This window comes from Sparus aurata, chromosome 1 (assembly GCF_900880675.1).
Source record: "Sparus aurata chromosome 1, fSpaAur1.1, whole genome shotgun sequence".
NCBI classification, from domain to species: Eukaryota; Metazoa; Chordata; class Actinopteri; order Spariformes; family Sparidae; genus Sparus; species Sparus aurata.
In genome coordinates this window covers 20973888-20990631 of record NC_044187.1, presented here as the reverse complement: position 1 = coordinate 20990631, position 16744 = coordinate 20973888, and the positions used below count along the sequence as shown (strand labels likewise).

The 16744-nt window shown below is 43.1% G+C and overlaps 1 protein-coding gene across 30 annotated transcripts in view; it reads right to left on the bottom strand.

The window, feature by feature from the left end:
• The window catches only part of ptprdb (protein tyrosine phosphatase receptor type Db), a 172451-nt gene that overhangs the window by 120065 nt on the left and 35642 nt on the right, over positions 1–16744 (bottom strand). For all 30 annotated transcript variants that reach the window (XM_030437562.1, XM_030438259.1, XM_030438500.1 and 27 more), the window contains exons 4-5: positions 1816–1891; positions 449–493 (exon numbers count right to left, since the gene is read on the bottom strand). The gene's annotated coding sequence lies outside the window, so the exon portion shown is untranslated. The remainder of the gene's footprint in view (positions 1–448; positions 494–1815; positions 1892–16744) is intronic.

Here is a 16744-nt window from a genome sequence, read left to right as displayed (position 1 = left end):
GCACACAAAAACAGAAACACACACACACACACACACACAGGCCGGAGGCACCAGGCACTTCATTTCCTATTCCACCCCCTCTCCTCATCCTCGGCACCCTCGTATTCCACTCTGGCCTCCCCAACACTCAACTCACAGTCACTATAGCAACCTCACACAGAGCGACTGGCAGCCAGAGGGCTAATCATGTCGTTACAACATCTGTCAGAAAACAGAGACACACACCCTTTAAACATTCATACAGCTGCACATACCCCCAGCAGCACTTGGACTCAGGTGTCGATCTGTCCTCTCAGACATCTAGGAAAGAACATGCCGACACACGCTCACAGGCATGTCTTTACTAAAACACACACACACACACACACGCACACACACACACACGCACACACACACAGAGGCAAGTACACTATAACAGGGTCAAATTGAATTTTTTTTTTTTTTTTACCTTTGCTCATGGTTCATCCTGGAACATGAAGTTTAAAAGTGGGAGCTGGAAGAGAAAAAGACGAGATTTTTCATGTGAGTTGGAGGTGTCTGTCTGCGCACTTGATCTATGAACAAGAAGTCACTTTGATTGGTTTTTAGCGATAGTTTCTCGGCCAGGAGGAGTCATTTGCTTGAAAAACCTGTCTTGGAAGAGACAGAGAGATAAATGAAGAGGAGGCCTGCTCAGGGACTTGCTGGTAAAATGGGACAATCAAGTCTGCCACAGAAACATGCCTGCTGGGTATGTTGCTCTGCTGCCACCTGTGGACCAGACCCGGTACTCCACCTACACAAAAGTCTGAGGACGCTGACCTCAGAGCATCCTTCCTGATCCCGCTTATTAAACTGGGAAAATGGGAGCTAGGAAAGATGACTATTTGACTCGCGGAAACTAAGTTATTGCTGCAGCAGAGAGCTGTAGACCCGCAGTATTCCACATGCTGTATGATTCAAAAAAACAGCCCCCTCGATAACATCTCACTGCCTTCACTGTACGGTGCGTGCGACTCCCAGTGAAGCAGGCGCTCCGCTCGCCTCAGTATACTGCGCCGCGTCATCTGACGATACTTTCAAAGAGTTTGATGAAATCTATTTTTGTTTTTTTGAAGTTCGCAGAGGCTTCCTTCCAAAATGAGTCACACACACACACACACACACAGCTCAAATCAAACTCCAGCCAGCCTCAGAGACGGAAAGTGCCACTCAGAGAAACACACACACAGCCTACGTGCAGCCTTTGCATCTTTTAACAAACCGGAGTGGGGTGAGCGAATGCTTTATATTTAGAATGGTGACGCTATGCAAACTTGAGCGCTAACATGAGAGGAAAGCTCAGCGATGCGTTGGAGAGCTGCATATTCAATAATGTATCAGAGGCAGCGTTTTTAAAAACAGCTGGGGATCGCTGCTCTGTCTTGTCCTGTCTGCCCGTCTGTCTCTTTGCATGTCTTCCCCTCCAGTCCGTCCACTGCGACGGCAGCAGATTTGCCTCTCCGGCAGGGAGCTGATGTTTGGTTAAACTTTCATCCTGTCGACAGTCTCTTCACTCGCTCTCTCTGTCCCCGAGGATGAGTCCCCTCTCTGTGCTTCCTTCTTTCGTTCTCACTCCCCCTCTATCTCTCTCTCTCTCTCTCTCTCTCAGATCAAGATCCCACCCCTTTCTCTTTCTTTTTCTACTCCCCCTCTCTGTGTCTTCTTCTCAGTAGACATGGCGCGTCCTTTTTAGCAACATCAACCATGCACAAGTCAGGCCCAGGCCCGGGGAAAGAAAGCTTATATGCGTGTGCGCTTGTGCGTCTGAAGGTCACCGTGATATCCAGTACTTACGTGTTTCAGCACACAGGTCCACTGTGCTGCCTCATCCTTGAGGAATGAAAGAACAAGAAATCTCCCCAGAATTCTCCTGCAAGAGAGAAGAAGAGAGAGGGAGCAGATAGGGGAGGGTGGGGGGAGAGAGGGGGAAAAGGAAAAGTAGGAGAGGGATTAGGAACAGAGCCTTAGCCTTTCAGAACTGAACGCTCTCAAAGCCAACTGCGCTTTCAACTAGCTTCCCTGTGTCTGCATCTGCTCTGAACTCTGCCTCCGCGTTTGTGTGTGTTGTGATTATGAGATATCATTTTCGATTGAAGCTTCCAGGTTAAACATAATCTAAGGGGGGGCAATCATTTTTTTTTTTCCAAAAAGCAGGTCAGGTCAAATGGCCGGCCCTGGCTCAACTCCTACCAGGGGCTTTTAAAGCTTTCAAGGGCTTCCTTTGCCGGCTACTTACAAGCTGCTGCAAAGGGGAAGAGGGGCTATAAAAGCACAGAGTGGGAAAAAAGCACACAGCGCCTCTGTATGATAAGTAGACACTCTGCTGGATCAAAGAGGTGTGCGAAACATAAGCAAAGAGGGGCCGTATGCACAAACACCCCATGCACGTCCAGATGTCACTCGTCAGTGTTCTGCGACGGTATCCGAAATTTTTTTGCCATCTATGGAGTGTGGCACGTTGTAGCAGAATAGAAATCACTTCGTCCGGTGGAGTGAAATCAGGGATGGGTCTCATGGGCAGTTGCAGTGTTATTCCTTCAAAAGCCCTCATCTGTTGAACTCGGAGGCCTTGAACAAGAAACCTTCCGCAGTTTTGCTGTGAATCAGCCCCTGCAGTACATCAGTTTTGAACTTTTTTGATGTAAATATCCAGCCGGAGCACTTTTAACACATTCTTAATCTTGCTTTGAGCCTTCATTTATTGCTGCACACACTATGCAGCCGGCTCTGACAAGTTGCAGGCCTGATGTGTTCCAGAAAAAAAATGAGAGTCCATCATGTGTTCGGTCGACAATGTTAAGATTGATTCTGGAGCAAGGTGCCGTAACACAGAGCCACCACTAGTCTGTGCTGTTACACCACTCCTGTGTTTGTGCCGCTGACCGACTTACTAAATAGGGGCAGAGACGATGATGGCAGCATACATTAACTGCACGATCTGATGATGTAAAGATCGAGATTTATTTAATTACCAAATGAAAACTAGGACATCTGTCATTACTGTCGCATTCCTCGACCTCTAAAACGCCAGTTCACGAGGGCTGCGTCTCAAATGATGTAATCAAAGGCCATCTGAAGAATGTGCTACATATAGTGTGCGCACTGTGGCAAATGTATGTGCACCATGTGTGAAAACTAGTTCACACTTTATTTTCAGTTGATGACACATTCCTCCCCGGATTCCTTCTCCGCTCGCGCCATGTTTCTTCTGTAACGATCTGACGGCGGCTGGTGAAATCAGTTGGGCGGAGGATTATTATAAGCATTTGGTTACCCTCTATTGTGGGCGGCAGTTTTTCTCTCCATCATGTTGTTTTCCTGTTGGTGTTTCAGTGCTCCCTGGTTGGAAACCACCTTGTTAGTGAGAATGTGCTTCACCTGTGCTGGCCCAGCAGAAGTAATTAAAGCCTCGGCTGCAGCCTTGTGCGGGAGAGGAAGAGTTTGGGAAGTAGATCATTTGGAAAGCTCATGTTGGCGAAAGCAATTTCAGTTTACAGCTCTTGCACAATAAGCTGGGACAAGTTATGTTATCCTCTTTTTTGGTGGACACGGCATTACTGTAGATTTCTCCTGGATTTTTTTTTTTTCTCTGTGATAAAGTGGCACCCGCGGTGAAAGTCTGTCTGCAAACCCTTTTGGTTGCTTTGAATCTCTCTGAGGACTCCCATGGGAACCCTTCAGAGCAGCCTCTGAATCCCTTTAATGTTGATGGCTGAAGTGACTATTCAGCGAGAGTCAAAATGTTGATAGTAATTCGAAGGGGAATTCGACTCTTGCTCCATCTGGACATCACCTTAAAGATCTCTGCTGGTGGCGGAAATGATTCAAGCTGCAAATTATTTAGGTCACTAAAGTGCTTTCACATACCCTTTTCACTCCATGAACCAAACTATTTCTGCACTGACCTGCACAGCAATGGCCCAGATAATTTTTTGATGTCTAACCCGAACCAGGGCAGCTCAGTGGAACTCGGTTTACTTTGGTTTGGCTTCACTCAGCATGTGTGAAACACTCTTCTGAGGTTTCTGTCAACTGGATTCAACATCAAGTGGGTGAGCCGAGTGGGCATCAGATGGCCATCTCTTAAGCCCTGCTCTGACTGTAGTGCCACAGTAAGGCCATGCATAACACTGACATGGTTACCTACAACTTTATTTCTGGCCACGACCTCCTCAGGCTACATCATCTCTTATTGGAGACAGTTAAAGGTCCTGTATCATAGAAAGGGAGATTTCCATTGTTTTGTTTTTTTTTGGATTATGAAGCAGGTCTGGGCGCTGTCTAATTACTGTTCAAGTATTAACCAACATGGCTGCGGTCGTAAAAGCACCAACAGAGCTCATGTGGAAACTTAGTGGACGGTGGCTTCTCAGGCCTGTGAGAGCTGGCCAATCAGAGCTGACAGGGCTTTTCAGGTGTGGCACCTTAAAGAGACAAGCACTAAGACTGACCATTCACATATAGGATGAATAGAGGAGGTACAACAATGGAGAGTATGAAAAAAACATTATTATTTTTTTTTTAAAAAAGGTAAACATTAAGGGTTTACCACTTACCACATGCCAAATTACTAATCCAAACGTAAAGTGGGCAGCATATAGCCAAAGTAAGCATTAACTGCTGCTAGCTGATATACGCTATGTAGCTCATTTAGCCATGTAGCTAATGGTGTAGACTGGCAGCTCGGAGGATCTGGGGAGTGTTTACACCACTAGTTCAGTAGCTCTGGACTGTTACGGACCAAGGCTAGCTGGTTAGCATGCTATCTTCATCTGCTTTCTTTGGAACAATACATCATAAATGGTCAGAACATCAGAACAAATTTTTTTCTTTGCATTCTGTTGACATTTTTAGTCCATTTTTGATTGCTTTCAACAAAGAATTCTCACATATCACACCTTTAAAGCATTTAACATTCTCTAGTTGACAGACAAAGATAAAAGTATGAACCTGAAAATGAGCATGATGTAGGACCTTTAAGTATGCATGGTTTCAAGATGATATGCGTCAGCTGTATAATTTTTGAGAGAAAATATATTTCAGCCGCAAATAAAATTTTGTAAACATGTTTACTCTTTCGAGGTGTGTATGCAGCCCTGATCAAACTTTGCCCAGAATGTTAGGGAGGTTGTTGCAGGTCAAGCTGGCAACAGGGACTCTCAGAGCGGCATGACACAATTTTGCGTAAACAACTCGAACTTGTTTACAACTTGTTTACGTGCGTGTGTCTGACGTTTAGGGGTTTACACAAAGGAAAAGGCATCTAATCCGCCTCCGCAAGGATGATTAAGCATTTTGGGATGATACATGATGCACGACTGCCTGCGTAAATCAAGTGAGCCTTCAAAGGTGACCCGCTTCTCTCGCAACCCCCGAGACAGAAAAAAGGCCTACGGTGGAACGAGGATTATTGAACAGCAGTGATGGTCCCTGCGTAGTGCGTAACCATCCGACAACCTGTACATGAGACAGTGAGACAACATGGAGACAGGAAAGAGGCACACGCAAGATAGAAATTCGAGTCACACTTTAATCCTAAACTACATAAAAAATTAGCTCCTCTTAAAACCTAAAGCGGGATAAGTACAGCTAAATCTGGCATTTTGAGCTGAGTCAGATTACAATGCTCCTGTGTGGGTTCATTTCTTGATTTAACATACCAAATGGAACTAAATTTCCTGAGACTTATACGAAAGAGTTGGTTTTAAATCGCATGCCTCTATTGCCATTTTCGAGCAGACACCTATTCATAATACATGTCTAACACAAAAACAATGTGAGAAATGTTTATACATATCATTTGACTTGATGTTGAGGTTTTTATAGTGGGTTAAATTATGGTTTATCTGGGGTCAAGGGTTTACAATTAGACAGTTCCTTGTTAGCTAATTCTGTGAAAGGCTTTTAGTCTGTGAATTAAACAATGAAGCACATTTCACAACACTGAATTTAAAGCAGCACCAGATGACTTTCTTGTATCAACGATGTTAAAAAAATGTACTTGGTGTATTGTGAAGTGACTTGTAGTGACAGAAAATTATTGCCTAACTGCTGTTCGTCTCAGCTCTGCAAAGCATTATATTGTCTTTCTGCTCAGTGTTTTGGTTTCAACGCCTGCAACTTAACTGTTTTGGTTCATTCACCACTTTACATTTTTAGGAATTTTTTTTGGCCTTTATTTTGATAGGACAGAAAACGGGGGCGGGGAGTCGGACTCAACCCTGGGCCGCTGCAACGAGCAAGCGTCATCTGTATGTGGGGTGCACGCTTAACCAACTGAGCTACTGTGGTGGCCCAACTCAACCAATTTACACATTAAAATGTGCAACTGCATATGTGAAAAAGTTAGAATAAAAAGTATCTTATGTGGATCCAGGGGAGGCTGCATGTAATCTGATAAACTGCCTCCTATGATGTCAATAAGGGGCTGAGTTGCATTGTGGGTAATGTTAGCGGCAGGTTTCTAAAGGGAGGGAGAAAGCATAGAATAAAAAAAGGTGATATCTCTGGCTCTGCTTTATCGATTTTTGATCATTTGGTTTGAAACTGTCCAGCATGTGCCAACATTACCCTCAATGCAACTCAACCACTGACTGACATCACTGGAGGCAATTTATCAGATTACATGCAGCTTCCTCTGGAGCCACAGAAGGCTTTATTTATACTACATTTTTCACATATGCAGTAGTGCTCCCCCAAGACCTGTAATGTTTAAAATTGGTGGTGCTGCCCTTTAAGGTAGCTAGAAACACAACTACTGATAGTGCTCTGTGTCTACACTCGCATAGGGTTGTTCCGATATGACGCAAGTATCTGAAACTGCCTAAAATGCTGGAATCGGTATCAGCAGGTACACACGTCTGTGCACCTATCTGCAGGATAGACGGCAATCAGCTTGTGTAACTTTATCACATGCGTTAACATATCATCAGTACAGGGTTAGCAGTGTAGAGCTGTTAAAATATTAATAATGACATATGATGTGATATGTGCTAGCTTGTTAACGTTAGCGACCAGGTGAGTGTTTGGGTAACTTTCCAATTTGAGTGCGTCCTGTAGGTTGCTAGATTGGAGGTTGTTGTTTTTGTAGCAATGACAGCATGTACAGCAGGAACTGTAAAACACAGCCTGCCATTGGCTGCCTATTTCAGCTGTCTTATACCCAAATTCTACATCAAGTGAGTCAGACTATAGTATTTTGGCCTGATGTGTTATAGGCAATTCTTTTTTAAGACATTTTGACTTTTAGCCCCGACCCAAGTGCGGCACTAGACGCCCCACAATGCATTAAGGCACCACATTTTTTCTTAGATCCTCCTGACAGATGTCGACATCCTTCAAACTCTTCACCTCCAGTTCGTCACCCAGGCGTTACATTTCTCCCTGTCCTTGACAATATAAGCCCTGAAGATATTGACTGGGTTATTTTCTCAGATTTGACGAAGTTTCAAACCCAAGCAGAAGTAATTATCTGTTCCTCTCGACCTCTTGAGAAAACCACTTCAAACTGGTGGTGTTGCAGAGAAAGCTTTTCTCTTAATGCTTGTACTGGTGGGAGGTAAAAGCTACAGCAGAGGGTGGCTGCAAGCACTGTACAACAAAGCAAATTCCATGTAATGGCAGTGTAATGACGCGGCTTACACAAAGGGCGCAAACATCCCTGCTGAGAAACGGTGTCACGTCTTTGTGAAATAATCCTATATTTTAAAATTCCATTAACACCACAATGACGAGAAAATCGCGATGACTGTTCTCCAGAGCGGCAGATGGCTTTGTGTGCTTGGGGTGGCCCCGCAGTCATGGATATATGGTGACAATTGTGAATTATCATTTGGTAGGTGCAACAAATTACTCAGTGGTGTCCTACTTTTAAAGACATATTAGACGCTAGTGCGCTCGGGGCCAGGAGAACGGATGACTGAGAGAGCGAAACAGTGAAAGAAAAGTGTCTACAACACAGAGGGGAAACAAGAAAAATGAACCAGTGTTATAGAGTGAAAGAGAGAGAGAGGGGGATAAGGAGAATTATAGCAAATGAGAAAGGGCAAATGATATATAAGAGGGAAGAAGCGCTTCTAAAGTGGAGAAACTCTGACAGAGCTGTGCCCTGCTCCATCTGCTCAGCCATCATCCTTGAAAGGCAAAATTACACAGTACATCTAATTCCCTTGCACAGTTAACATCAAATTGTCTCAGCGCTAAAATACTAATTCTTTCACCGGCTAAGACAATGCGTGCAGCTTTTTTTTTTTTTCTCACTGCGAACCCGCAAAGTTTCTGAATAAGAAACACCTGACTTTTTTCTGCTACGAGGCGAAGGAAACGCAGCGTTAATTTAGTCAGAATGAATAGGAAAAGGTGGGAGAATGTCACAGAGGTGGCGGCAGGTGAGATCAGCATGACCTGACACCTGCTTATTTCCTGCTTTTGACGAGGTCACAAATGTTAGGCTGATATTGGAATCCCATGAGTGCAGAATGGGAATACTGGAGCAGAATTAGAATGGCCACAGAGTGACTGCAACGGGTTTCCTAATGAAGCCTCTCAGTCCCTCTGCCAAAGTGACCCATTTTCTCTTTCTGTCTCTTTTTCTTCCCCCCTCTTGCTGATACAGCTGCCCCAAATTCTTCACAGGGAAGAATATGCATAAATTTAATTAAAATGGCAAAATTATTGGAATAGAGTCTTATATCCCTCCAAACCATTAGTCGTCGGGTTCGAACGGACTCCAGGGGGTGAGGAGTCTGACGGGGTCAGCCTTCATTCTCAGGAGAAAATGTCACCGTGCAGATGGTAAATTACAATAACACGGATGAACTTTCACTTTAAAGGACAAGACTAGATTGAAAAGATGTTTTAACTGTGTACGTGTGTGTGCACTTATGTGTGTGGTATCAAGACAATTAGTTTTTTTTTATTTTTTTGTAAAGTACCAGTCATTTCTGAGTTTTTGACCAAAATGATTTCCTGCTGGCTTTTCCTGTGAAACTGAGGGACAATTAGTTCTCCTCTTTTTAACCATTTCAATTTAAATGCAGTTTGAATTCTTTCTAAATGCTCATCGGACTTGTTTGATTGGATTGTTCCGACACCATGGCACTGTTTTAGTTACAACTGAAAGGATTTGGGAGAGTTTATGGAATAAAAGTGCGGGGACTGGTCCAAATTGCAAACCCTTGCAAGATAGCAGGGGATTTTGTTAAATATCTTGCAATTACAAAATTCCCTGGAGCGGCTGATTATACAGCACTCAGACACCCACTGTAAGTGTACAAGGTTGTTAGCCGAACAGAAGATGATCTGGCTCCATGCTTGAACCATGCTGAGTTTTTCCAGAGGTGCCTCTGAATATAAGTGATCTTGGACTTGCTGAGTGAGGTGATACCAACTTCTGCTTGGCTTCATATCTGGTTCGTGCAGTTGTCACGTTTTTTCTTATCACTCTTATTTTACTTCTATTTCATTTAAATGTACTTTCTTTCCAGTAACACATTAGTTAATAACAAGTAACACTTTCTGTAAATCAGTATTTATAATCACAGTGTTACTATAACAGATGGCTGAGTAGTCAAAGTCTGTCAGCCATCAGCGATGGGCGGTGGCGACGTCTATCAGCCCAACCCTTCGCCCCACTTACCCCTCCAGCATTAGTTTTGTACATACAGGGCTCTGCTGTCAAGTTAGCAATAATAAATACGCAACATCTGGTTCGACAGTCAAAATGGTTTGGCTAGGTTCAGACACCAAAACTTCTTGAAGGTAGAAAAAGATAATGGTTCAAGTTAAAACGTTGGCCTCCTGGATGGAGGTTTGACCCAACCAACCAGCAGACCACCTCCTGACCTGGAGGCCTCCGGAAATCACACGGCGTTGGTAAAGTGCCCACCAGGCTGATTTAAAATGTGCCCAACCACATGCAGCTGGTGCCTTTCTTAATTTTGTGCCCCTGCCCCTCAGACTAAACACTGTCACACTGTCAAAACAGTTGCTTGTTGGAAGTTTGATGTCGGTTTGCTCTCTCTGCGTTCAGTTGACACACTGGCTAGCTTGGTGTTCTTATCTTACTTGCTAACGCTAGCCAGTGTTACGCCTACATATGAGAATCAGCTGGTTCTGTTCTGAGTTTGGGGCTACCACGAGCTAGCTGTCGATGATCAGTGAACAGCCTTCATACTGTACATATGTTACATCCAAGCACAAGTTAAATGGCAGAAATGTAGTCACAATCATGCTTTCATTAGTTTATAATCTCCTAAAAAACTATCAACAATGTTTTTGTTAACTTTGAATGAGCTTTTCATATCTATAGAGGGAGCAGGTCCACCATGTTGCACCCACTATGTTTATACAAAAGCTCAGAGCGGACAAACCAACACATCCAAACAGTCTGCCTTTTACATTTTCCAAGTCATTAGTGTTTTTAACAGCCATTATTTGGCGACTGGAGGGGTATTGAGTTGGTTGCAATGTATTGCCTCGCAGCTAGATGCCACCAAGTCCTAAATGCCGGACCTTTAAATGCACAGGATCTTATGTTTAGCTATGGAGGCTTTAGTTTAGAGGCGCGTTTAGGTTGATTAATGAAAGTAAATGTAGCCTAATTAATTAGTACTGCAGCTCAGTAATACGTATTGTGATTGCTTTTTTCAGTGAGTAATATTTACAGTCACGAAATCGAATCGAATACCCAACACTGTTCTTCAGTCAGACTCCCATGAAATGAATAATAGACAAAAGTACTTTACATTTGTCTTTGAGGTAATTCTGCAGTCTGACACCGGGTTGTGAACTGTTGGTTTTTCTGCACTGATGTTATTTTCTCTTCACATCAGGAAGGAGCAGATTTCTCCTGTCATCTCCAGCGTGCACGTATGTGTTTGTGTGTGTGTGTGTGTGTGTGTGTATGCACACACACATGTGTTTGTTTCTTCCCAAGCATCTGCTGTCATACTGTTGGTGAAAAACGAGGTGCATATAAGTCATCCGGTGAGAGGTAGTCACTAATAGGATAGAGGCTGCTCCACAAGAATGAGCTATGGCCTTATTACCCGCCTCACTTCCTAGCAGCCGGTGTCCTCCCGTAAAAAGCACAACAACGCTGTTCCTGTCCTCTCCCCTACACACACTCCATCCATCCATCCATCCATCCATCCATCCATCCATCCTTGTGCTCCTTCCTCTTTTCTCACTTCCATCCTACCTTTTTTCTTGGGACTTTTTCTCCTCCTCTTCTCCCCAGGCTCTTTACTCCCTCCCCCCTCTTCTCCACCCTTCTTTTCTCTGCACCTCATTCACTCCACACCTCCCGTCGCCTCCCCTTCCTTCTTTCTTTGCCACTTCCTTCTCTCCCCACCTCGAGCACCTGGTTTTTCTACCTTGCATTAAAATAGCCTCTTCCGTGCCTCTCGCCTCTGCATAGCACCTTCCTGATTTACTCAGATCTCAGCTCTTCCCATATATCCCCCCCTCCTTCCTCTCTGCACCAATCCTACCTTAACCTGACCCATCCCTCTCCTTTCCTTTCATTTCCTTTCCTTTCCTCTTCATACTCCTCTAAACTTTCATCATATGCCTCTCCGCTTGATCTATTAATCTCTCTCTGTTCGCGCTCAGTCTTCCTTATCCCCTTGGCTCCTTTCCTTCCATTGCTCCCTCCCTCCCTCCCTCCCTCCCTTCTTCTCACCCCATTTTTTTCACCTCTTCCCAGCCTCAGCACCTGCTGCTGGCGCTGTCTAGACTGGCAATGAAATGAGGATGGAGAGATGGAGAGAGGGAGGAGGTGGTTGGGAGACAACACAAGTAGGGACTGGATGTGTGTGAAAATAATATAGGAGGAAAAAGAAACAACACGTGTTGGGAGACAACACAAGTAGGGACTGGATGTGTGTGAAAATAATATAGGCGGAAAAAGAAACGCAGAATGGAGTGCGAGTGGAAGGAAGCAGACGGGTGTGTTTGAGGAGAGAGATGAAGTGGAAAGTAGAGTGGACCAGATGACATGAAAGAGTGTAGAGACATTGTAAAAGCGTTCATAACCTAAAGTGGAGTTGTCCACTTTAAGAAGAAAAGAAATTCCACTATTTCTTTGCGGTTTCTCTTTCAGTTGTCAGTTTAATTTTCTTCACCTCTAAATTGTTTGGCATCTTCCAGGGAACACAACAAGCAATCATTTCCCGCGGTTCACTGCTTCACACCCACTGAACACCTCTGTCCACTCATCCCTCATTTCACTTTTGAATCGTGCCCCGTTTTTCAGGGGATGTGATAAACCTTCCCAATTCACACATTGCATCAAAGTGAGGAAACATGATCCAAGGGGACTTCGTCCGTTTCTTCCTGATGAACGACTTCATGAATGAATTTCGTGGCATCGGTCCCGTCGTATTGTGATTACGAGTGGTGTGAGAGGAGGAGGAGGAGGAGGAGGAGGAGGAGGACAGACGCAGGAGGAAAAAGAAATCCGGGCCTCAATGGAGTGATGAGGGAAATGAGGACAAACAGATGCTCGATTACATCTTTATATGACAGATACACATGCACACTCAGTTTTGTTTGATGGTGGGCCTGTTTGTGTGCTTCACAGTGTGTGTGTGTGTGTGTGCGCGTGCTTGACAGGAGGAGGTGTCCTATCTGTCAGTAACAGGATGTGATAATTAACCTTTCTCCTGCTGAGCGGAGCTATTAAAGCTAAGGCTTTAAACGAGTTTTTATCACGATCACGACACATTACACAACTTCAGTCGTTTCGAGCTGTTGTACACATACAGTGACATTGTGCACCGGACCAGTTCATGCACCTGTTATCCTTTTCCTTTCCACGTCTATCTGTATTTCATCTGTGTATCTGGCCAGCACTGAATTATTGATCGAATTAGCCCCCCCATAACATCATTAGCTGAAATCCAATATTAATTGCTTCGATAATTTTTACCATTTCACCTCATTCTCAATGTAACTGACCTTCTTACTAAAGTCGACTGATGGCTACACAGTTTCTCAACATAAACACACACATGCATTTACATAGATTGAAAACATGTTGATACAGTGTTGGAGGAAGCGCTAAAGTATAGGTAGCAATGGAAAGTTTTAGCGGTGGCTGCCACACACAAATCATAGACTTAAAAACTGCGAACGTCAAAGTCTGATTTTGCGCGCAAGTGAAATGGCAACGCTTCCCTATTAAGTTCTGTGGAGAACATGTGTCCAAATACCACACACGAAAAAATGTCAGGTAAGGATGGATGTTGGGGTCGATGTATGGGTCAAACAACCAGCCTAGAGTCTCGTATTTGTGTCTTGTCTAAAATAAAGCGGGCCAGGACATGACTTATGTCGCCACCGTACCAGATGTAACATATACAATTTACATGACTTACATAACATCATGTTTTCCTAGAATTAACTGGTTTTGTTGATTTAACCTAACATTACATAGAACGATGGCGATGAAAGTATATTGACTATGGATCTGCAACACTCCATACCTGTTGAATATTGCTTACGGGCCTTAAACTTTCAGATGATGACACGGTACCTTCCCCTCTAGTGTCAGTTTTGCATGCGAAGGGGTTCCGCGCTCAAGTGAGCAATAATATGCAATATGCGACATCTGATTAGACTTTCAAACTAAAACTTGCTGGCAAGCAGTTCACATATTATGACTTTTAAAAATGTTATTAACGTCAAACGGTCATGATTTGGTTTGGCTTAGGCACAACAACTGCTTGGTTAGGTTTAGGAAAAGACCAACGGTTGAAATAACTACATTCAGTCTTGTCATGTAGGTGATGTCACTCATGTAATGTAGCACATGGCAAATCCCACTTAATGTAAGTAAAATAAATTACATCATTTACGTAGGTACAATAAAAAAAAACCTTGACTCCTTGTCACAAACAGATGCAAACTCCGGTCCCGAGAGTAAAAGGTCCTGAGAATGACCCACTTGGACATTTCTTGCTCTTTATTTTACTGGACTAGAGAGGCGCTGCTGTGTCGCTAGAGGGGAGCCTACAGCATCCAATTTTACGAGGGTAGGGCCAATTGCCAGGCCGCTGTAGTAAATGGGAACAAATAATGTATAATGTGCATTCAATTTGAAAGTGTAAACTTGTCTCACCTGTACACAGATTAATAAGACCGGGTTTCCTCTGCAGTTAAGGTACTTTAAATAAGAATAATTATATTTGTTTACACTAATGCATCATAATCATTACAATGCTTGAGAATATGTACTGGGTTACCTTTCACGGCTGCTTACAAAGATGCAAGTGCGAAGACGAAGAAGAAACATAACTGAGAGTCTCGAGTGAGGGCTAATGTGGCAGATGGGCCAGCAGTAGAGTAACATATGACTTTGTGCCCCCGAGTGAGTCTCTAGTAACAGCGGGCCGGCCAAACCTTAGCCACTAATGAGGCTCTACACACGGTCCCAACAGAGCCCACTCCAAACACGGGGAACCAGACGCACACAAGGAGGGAGACAAACACTAAGATGTACCCACATGCCCTCGTACACACGAACACAGAAATGTAAAAAATCTGACGCGCAACCTTGGGCACCAGCACAAACAAACACTAAAGGGCGCACTAACATGGCATCTGTCTTTGGTAAAAACCTTGTAGCCACAATTACGGAGCTTTTAATGTGTTAACTTCTTTGGAGGATTGGCATCCCTCTCTACTTGTCCTCAGTTCTAAGGAAGGTGTGGGTGCCTTGGACGGAATTCAGCAATAATTAAAGTATCAGAGCATTTTTTTTCTCAATATTGATATCTGGCAATGTTTCATATTCAAATGCAGAGTAAAATTTAACAACCTCTTTGAGCCAAAGTGTTTTTAATTGCTGTTCGATGACAATAAGTTTCAAGTGGTTATTTTTAAGTAGTTCTTATGGCAAAGGTTGTGTTGTGCTCACGGGCGCAGTCTATTGCTTTCAGCCGCTCACACTCAGCATCTTCAGCTCAGCATCACCAAAGTCAGAAGTGTTAGAATGTGACACGCACAGAAGCCGAGTAAAGGTGTTTGCATTTCTTACGCCCGATGCGGCCTCTGCTCAGGTTGAAGGTGGGCAGAGCTATGCTGGTGACTAAGCGAAGCCATTAAACTGCATTTAACTTGTCCCAACCTTGAGGCTGCAACATCCATAACAAGAGCGTGAAAGAACTGTCAATCAAGCACTGTGTGTTTACGCCCAGTCCCTCCATGAAAGAAGACTGTAGGCACATTAAAATATCATCTTCCAGGGAATCATCAGATGATAGATCAGAGAGAGAGGAAGGAAGTTGACCAACGTGACTTAAAGTGAAACTCTCGCCAAAAGGCAACTTTTTTTGTTAATGTATATGAGTCAAACCTTCATGTAACAGCATAATTACGAAAGAGGCACTTATAAGATTTACCGTGTTTTCGTTTTCGGGTCAAACTCATTTTCAATGCGAGTGCTTGGGGCACTTTAGCGATAGTATCAAAATCGCTATTTTTAAAACACTAAGACTCAACACAACATGAAACTTTGCTCGTAGTATCACCAGGGTCTCTACACGTGAACATGAGCATCGAGAACATTGTGTACACAGAGTTTGCTAAAAAGAGAGTTCTTCTTAGTGTTTTAAAAATAGCGATTTTGATGCTATCGCTAAAGTGCCCCTGCATTCCATTTAAAATGAGTCTGACCCGAAAACGAAAATACGGTAAATCTTAAAAGTGCCTCTTTCATCATAATTATGCTTTTATACGAAGGTTTGACTCATATACATTAACAAAAAAAAAGCCTAGGTTGCATTTTGGCGAGAGTTTCACTTTAACGTAACTTACATAAACGTTTAAAAAATTACCTCATCTACCTCATCATTTTTGCCTGATTCATGTTAGTTATATTCTGATGGGCAAAGGTGGCTGTTTAACAATAAAAACAAAAAAAATCCCATGATCCCGAGCTGCTTCACAACCTTGTCAATGTAAGTTTTTTTTGTTTTAAACCAGAAACTCCTATAAGCAGATATTACATACTGTGCATTTAAGTGAAAAAACTGATACATAATATTGTGAGATAAAGCAACATTATATAGAAATCCTGCATTTTGTGGGACTTGGCCAGAATCCCAGGTCTGAAAAGATTTGTCAGATGTTATGTAGGTGCTGACTTAAAGCAAAACTCATTACGTCGTCACAATGTTACATGTGGAAAACCTGTATGTTGAAGTTAACGTGCCTCTCCTGCCCTCTGACTGAAGTTACATGTGCAGAAACAACTGATAGCTGAGGCAGAGACACTATTCACCTTATCACAAGACACTGTACCATCACAATGATGTTGAAACTGTTATTTTAAGAATAAAAGGTTACATACTGTTCCTTTGATTAATCAAAAGAATATCAAGTCTTATACAGCTTAAAGCTTAAATCAGTTGGTGAAAAATTACAAAATCTTGAACCAAATTAGTTTTATTTTTTTTGACAACACGTAACTCTATTTCTTTTATTTTAAACTGCATTGTGAAAAATGATATTTAAGTAATTTTATTTCACTTTTATTTGTCAATGATACAACAATCTTGTTGTAATCCTGTTGCTTTTTGTTGATATTATCTTTCAAATGCAATTTCTATGCCTGTGGAAAGCGTTTGGCTCGCTTTGTGTCTGAACGTTGCTGCATAAATAAACTCGCCTTGCCTCCAATTACAGTTCAGCTTTATGTGAGCAACCACAGAGAAAATTA